Source organism: Cloeon dipterum, chromosome 3 (assembly GCF_949628265.1).
Source record: "Cloeon dipterum chromosome 3, ieCloDipt1.1, whole genome shotgun sequence".
NCBI lineage: Eukaryota > Metazoa > Arthropoda > Insecta > Ephemeroptera > Baetidae > Cloeon > Cloeon dipterum.
The window spans coordinates 20,958,082-20,965,064 of NC_088788.1; positions in this window are offsets into that span (position 1 = coordinate 20,958,082).

Genomic DNA, 6,983 nt, shown 5'->3' on the forward strand with positions numbered 1-6,983 from the left:
GAATTTTGTTTGGATCTGACTCAAATTCTAATTAAACTGTTTTGTTTCAAATCGAATTTCGAATAGCCCTATCAAGAGCACTCATATTATTTGTCTCATCAAAGTGAAGACGCAGCAGGTGCAGTCATGAGTAAAGACTCGTGCACGGCCATGCATCTGCGGTGTCGTCGATACACAGACACACGTTGCACGGCGCGAGCAAACAATTTGCACCATCAGGAAAGGCGACGGACCTGATTACTGGCGCGAAAAGTAGGCAAAGGACGATGACTCCGGGCTGTGCTTGTGTCACGTGCACCATTTTTCTGGTAATCACATAGCAGCTCTCGTGCTACACCGGAATGAAAAGAGAGACGCGCGCGCGCCGAAAATACATAGGGGCGCGCGGAGGAGGGTGGCACTTGTTATTTAAGCGACCTCAAGCGAAATCCGTTCGTTCCGCAGTCAAAAGAGGAGATTCCCCGCGAGTAGTTTTTATTAAGCCTGGCTCAACACACAAAGGCGGAGGGCTTCCCAACGGCTGGATGACGTCAAAGCTAATCGATGCTCTCTCGGTGGGCCAAGTACTCGGCAAATATATTATTTTCAGCGGCGCGCGGCATCAATCAATCACGTCAGTCGCGCGCGCACAAGACGCACACACACTACCACCACCACCGCTCGCATTGTTTTCGCCGGCGCGATTGGAGCCGTCAAGGACGGCGACTCGACGGTCGCTTGGTGCTGGCCGAAAAACTGGATCCCCTTTCAGTGGAAATAGACGCTTGCTTGCTTGCTTACTTTTCGCTGCTAAAGTCGATGCCGACACCCTCACGGCCTCATATAAATAGGATGTTCAACGAGAGCCTTGAAAATAACACTAGGATTAAGAATAACGCTGCCATGGACGGGCAAACTTAAAAGGCCAAAATAGCGATTTGTCTTGAAATATTGCGTGATGGCGGTGTTTCGAGTCAAAATCCAAACTAAACAACGCTATTGTTGGCTTTCATGCCTAATCTCACAATGTCAGCACCTATTGTAAATTTAAATTGCTCTGAAGAGATTAATTTAAGCTCTGTAAGTGACACATGACAACATTTCTTAATGGTTCCTGAAATTCCATTTTATTTCACCACAGCATATCAACCAAATATATTTTTGGCAAGACCAGAATAATAAATAAACTGCAAGAATTTATTATTGCTACGAAACCTTAATTTTTGCTCGAGAAGTAATCATAGCCCATGATCTAAAATATTTCCTGGGCCGTTAAAATAATTACATTTTCCCTGTTAATTAGTAAAATAAAAAGCAAGAAACCCCAACTAATGTGGGAACAAGAATGACAAAAAGTTAACTTTTGGCCAATGTTGGCATACTTGGCATGAAAAAATCCTAAGTCCCGACTAGCTGGCGTTTCATACTGAAAATCAAATTGGACTGTTGCACTTTGCAAGATTCGATAGGATTATTCCCCTTTAATTCGCATACAAACTAATATATATTTTCGCTCAGAAGCCGCTTTTCGGGGCTCTCCTTTCTATATATATGTATGCATTTACTATCGAGATGACAGCAGTGGCAGTGCTAACTCGAAGTAATTCGAGTAAGCTAATTAGCGTCGAGTTGCCAGCGCAGCAGTTTCTGCCTCTGCATACCCACAGCTCCCGATGAACAATTTTTTCTGCGGCGCTCTCTCCTCGGAGTAAGTCGGCCCACGCAGCAGCTTTGGCACTTATACCGCACGATAATTTGCAAACCTGCTTGGTGCAAAATGCCAACATCGCTACCCAAACTTTGACAACGGCACAGATCATTTGCGTATTGATTCGTCCGACGCGTGTGTGTATCTAGAGCAAAGTCTACAGGGAAATGGAGCGAGAACAGGCTGATTAAACATGTGTATTCGATATGTATTCCGTGGAGAGTAAAGACAGACTAAGCACAGAACAAGGAAGAATCATCGATGAATTTCTAACTTCTTCGCATTGCAATATAGGAAGTGAGTTAATTTAATATCAATATGATGTTCCCACTTGTATTGCATCAATTCCCCGTGCAAAAGCATGACCCAACTATTTCATTGTGAGTGGTAAAATTAATTAACATTCGAGTTGAGCAGCATTTCCGGCTAAAAACAGTGTTCCATCGGCAAAACATTGTCACAGATTTTTTGCGGTAAAAATTGATAGAAAATAACTGTATCTTGGTTTCTTACTCATTCTTACCGAAAAAAAGTCTAAAAAATAACCATGGATTGATTGGTAGATACCAATAAAGGCAAAATGCAGAATTTAACATAATTATAAGAAATTGCAACAGGCTGTCAGAAGAAAAAATGAATTTGCTTGTTAAACAATACAAATTTTATGAAATCTGAAGACACTTCAATTGATTTTTCATGCCTTTATAACATCAATAACATTAGTTTCTTACCCTAGAAAAAATAAATCAAGACACTGCAATTGCAATTCATTGTTTTTCCTAGAAATTGCTGGTCAAAAAGCCCGAAGCCAAGCGAGTGTCAGGCTCACCTCCTGATCCCGTGACGCGCACGTGTGATCCGCGAGCGGCAATTTTGCGACCATAATCTTTTCTTTTGGGGTGGTGTGACACCCTTTGTGCGGCTTCGGTGATGCGTGGACGCCAGCAAGGCACATAACGTCTGTTGTCGCTCGCGTTCTCGAGCACGCCCGATTTTGCCGGACCGCTTGGCGCGCGCCAGCACGCTCAAATAGGCGTGATCGAAAAAGTTTTTGCGCACCGCACCCGGCTTGTTTTTGTTTGCTTTCGGCAACGCCGCTCTGCCTGTGCCCACCCGCACTCAACGTTTCGTAATGAAATTCCGGTGCTTCCCTGCTGCGAAATCAAAAGTTAGAGAACGTGTCTCTCAGTCCGCCCATCCGAGCAAAAACGAGAAATAATAATGAGTGAAAAGAGCAGAGTATGTTATTTCTCTCCATCTGAAGCGGCATTTCGGGAGAAATACGTTGAGCCAGTAAGGCAGTGAGTGCTGCTCAAACGGAATAATTTGATTTCTGACGCCATTCACTTATTTTGATGTGGAAGTGTAATGACGTTTGGCAGTGTTGTAAAATAATTGACGGCATTTAACATTGATTGAGACAAGTTCAAAACTCTTCTTGAAGTGCAAGTTTTTTATGGTGCTCTCATCAAACGTCTATTCAGAATCACAATTGATAAAAATCAGGAATGATCATTACGAATAAAATACTAAAAAAATCCAGATTTCTATTCAAATGAATAATAAAAAGTCAAAACTGTGGAGGAAGCTATCCTCATTCAGAAGAAACACAAAAAACACTGTCTTCATATCCATTGACTTGGAGAGGGTTTTCAGCGTAAAAATTATATCTTCTTTCATGTGAAAATGTACAACTAGATAATTTTGACAAAAAAGATCACACACTTAAAGCCAATTTATGCAAATAAAATGCAACAAAACCACTAGCGCAAAACTATTTTGTTAATCAGCCTCGGTTGGCTACAAAAAATATCAAATAATAATGAACAGAAGCTTTGATTTCTTGCAATAACCGAGAAATAATGCATAGGGGACCCTTTTGCTATGTATAACAATTATTTTTAACGGTGTAAAATATTTCCTATTTCAACTCATACATCATACAGACAGCGAGGCTCACAAATTTTATTTTCAGGACATTCTATCGGCCTTTTCCGCAAAAAAAAAACTAAAATATTTTCAGTTTAAAGCTACTTCATTCCTGTGCATCATTTTATAGAACGTGAAATTTGGTTTAGCCTTGAGAAAACAGCAATTTTTCATACTTAATGTGTGACCCAATTTCCTACATCCCGGTTGGGCGGTAATTCAGCGGCGGATTGTTTACTTTACTTTGCAAGAAAAGCACGCGCACGCCTACACCAACTGCGATAATCGAATTACGAGAAGTGAACGGCAGAGGAAAATTCTATATCACACCGCTGAAAAAGGGCCTTGTGTGCTATCTGATTACGATCGCACCTACTGTCAAAAGACAATCATGGTTTCGCCCGTTGAAACCCTGGCAATCTGGCGGCTAATGTGTTTCTCAGACACGTGGAAAATAAGGGCCTGCGGATACATTATATATTATTGCAGCGACAACGTGGATGTTTTTATTTATACCCTGCCTTCCCACGCCGTGCAACATCTTGGCACTTTTGGAAATGCTTACGCAAGCACAAAACTCACTTTTGGTAAAACTCACGCACGCAATATTTCTTGCGCCCTTGTGCCCTTGAACACGAATCAATTTAGGACCAGTTAATTGATATCGCACGAGACTGATAGTTTCGATCGGATTCATCGATTTTAATCCATCGAGGGCGAAGTCTCGAATTGATCTTTTGTTTCGTTTCCAACGGCTGCGCTTTCTGCTGTAATCGGAAGTTAACAAGCGCGAATTTCGGACAGACAATGAATAATGAAAAAGTCGGCTCCGACGAATAAATTGTCGGCCCGCGCACGTGGATGAAGTTTTTTTTACTTATTCATTGCCGAGCAGTCGTCGTGCTGCATTGTTTATCGCACACAATCGTCGAACGAGTATCGGACACTCATGCGATCGCTGCCTGCGTTTCATAAACCGCACGTTGCCATAGAACAAATATATTACATCGTCCTTTTCACCGACACACCTTGCTTCCCCGGCCTTGGGAGCCCCCTTTCGAGGCCGGTTATGCAACGCACTCGTCAGCCGTGCGAAATAGGTTGCATAAGCATCACGTTTACTATTATCTAAATTGAGAATTAATATTTTAATATTGCTTCACGTTTTTGCTACCCAGTCTGAGCTCACTCCGGATTTTTTCCTCCTTGACAGAGTTTCAGTCTGTCAAATTACTCCCCACATAAATGGATTGTTTACCATCTGATATTATGATGTACTATTTTGCGTATTTGACTGATTGTGGGTGATAGTGCATGGGAGTGCGAGCAGCTATAAATTTAATTTAATATATCAAGATGAAAACTTAAATTTGTCTATTTTCCTGGCATTTGGTTGATTGACGTCACATACCATAACTTCCAATTATGTTTGCGTATAATATTGTTAATCAAACATAGCCTCAAATGGCTTCCGTGTAATATGGAAGGGAAAAAGATAAAATTAGCGATAGCAACCCATTTTCAGTTCGCTGCCTTTGAGCGTTCTAGGTAGCGTTTCAGCTTTCTGCATCACTGGAATAAATATTTTGCTTGTGATTTCAACTAATTCAACAGAGTGTGATATTTTGTGATGTAAATATCATTATTTTGTCTGAATATGGCAATGTATGGGGCAAAATAGCACTGCAGAACCATAATAAAGATTAATTTGAAACTAGAAACAAAATTCAGTAATGATCATTAGGGGAAATATGAAATACAAAAAAATCCAATTATTTGGTTGTTAATTTTTTTTTAAATTGGTGTTTAAGATTAAGTATGGGAAAGAGGTGACACTTAGATTGAAATGTGGCGCCGTTTCTCCACTACTGTCGCAGCAACTAGTTTGCACTAAGCAAACAGGACAGGGGGCAGTGTAAAGGTGTGCGATAAGCGTTGCACCCTGACTGCACCTTTAACCTCGCGCGACAGCAGTCAAAACAAATGTTCTCTCTCCGGCTATAAGGATGAGATTTCGTGCAAGAATGTTCTAGAAGCTTCGATCTCAAACTAATAAGACCCGCACTACGGGGTAAGAGATCATTTAACTAAAATAATTGTAAATGTTCGACATTGATATTTTCATGTTTCAATTGTTTACTGTAATGTTGTGATTTTAATTATTTGTGTAATTTCACAGTCTTAATTTAACTGATACTTCAAACCACGAGACCTAAATAAAAGACGAATTACAAAAAATAAGTAACAGTAGGACCTTGCTCAAAGCGAGCCCAGAATATAAATGTTTTTATAAAATTAATAGTATTAAAATATGTTTGTTTATTCTTACAATTAGTGACAAATACATTATTTTATCACAGTAAAAGTCACAATCAAAAGCATGTGAGAAAGGGAAACACTTCAGGCAAGTTAGCTAAGATCCTGTCCAGGAGAACGAATCAAAAGTGAACCCAGACTAGTAAAATGCACAAATCGCACTTTAAAATCTTGCTGTCACATACGCCTTGAATTGGGAGGGAAACTGTGCCGCCGAACAGTTTTTCAGTGCGAGTGGCATATCATTCCACTCTTTTACGACTTTGATGCAGCAACGAGGATTAAGTCCTTTGCATTAAATATAAGCTGGATTGCATTGATTATTTAAAATGAGGTTGAGGAAACGTAAACGCATGATGAATATTTGATGTTAAAAAATGGAAGCTCAGAAAAGCTTTGATTTATAGGAATTGGAGTTTCCCTGCTTTTTACAAAGGCCGAGTTTGCCGAGTGATTTGAAGCTTTTTCTTCTCTCCGTAACGATTTTCATCAACGCGAAAGACCGCTCCAGGCAATAATCAAATTGTCGAGGCATCTGACCAAGAATTTCACAACCCCGATTGAGTGGGGGGAGGTGGTCTGCGGACTAGGACTAGAGGCGGCGAAAAAGGCACGACGGGAAGCGACCGTCGGCCGATATCAATAAGTGGACTGCATGATATCGGCCCATAAAAACAACGTTTGCCGAGGGAGACTGGCAATGACGTCATTGGTGACGCTGTCTGCCGCCCCGTCCCCCTCCGCGGGCGGCTGCCCTCCCTGGCACAGGTTGGACTGCGCCGGCACGGCAGTGACAGCAGCTGGCGCACCCTCCACCCCCGCGCGCCCAAGCACCCTCGGCGGCTCGAGCTAGCCCTTTCAATTTGTTGCCGCGCTCGCTGAAATTTTCCTCCTAGTGTGTCGGCCCATTACTCAATTTTATGGCTCCGTTTTGTGCAATAAAAATATTTCGACTCGCTGAGTGAGTGTGGGTGCATTTTTGCCTTTCGTCGGCTCGCTGTTCACGCCTTTCAGCGACTCGCGCGAAATTACTTTTATGCCCGGATTTATC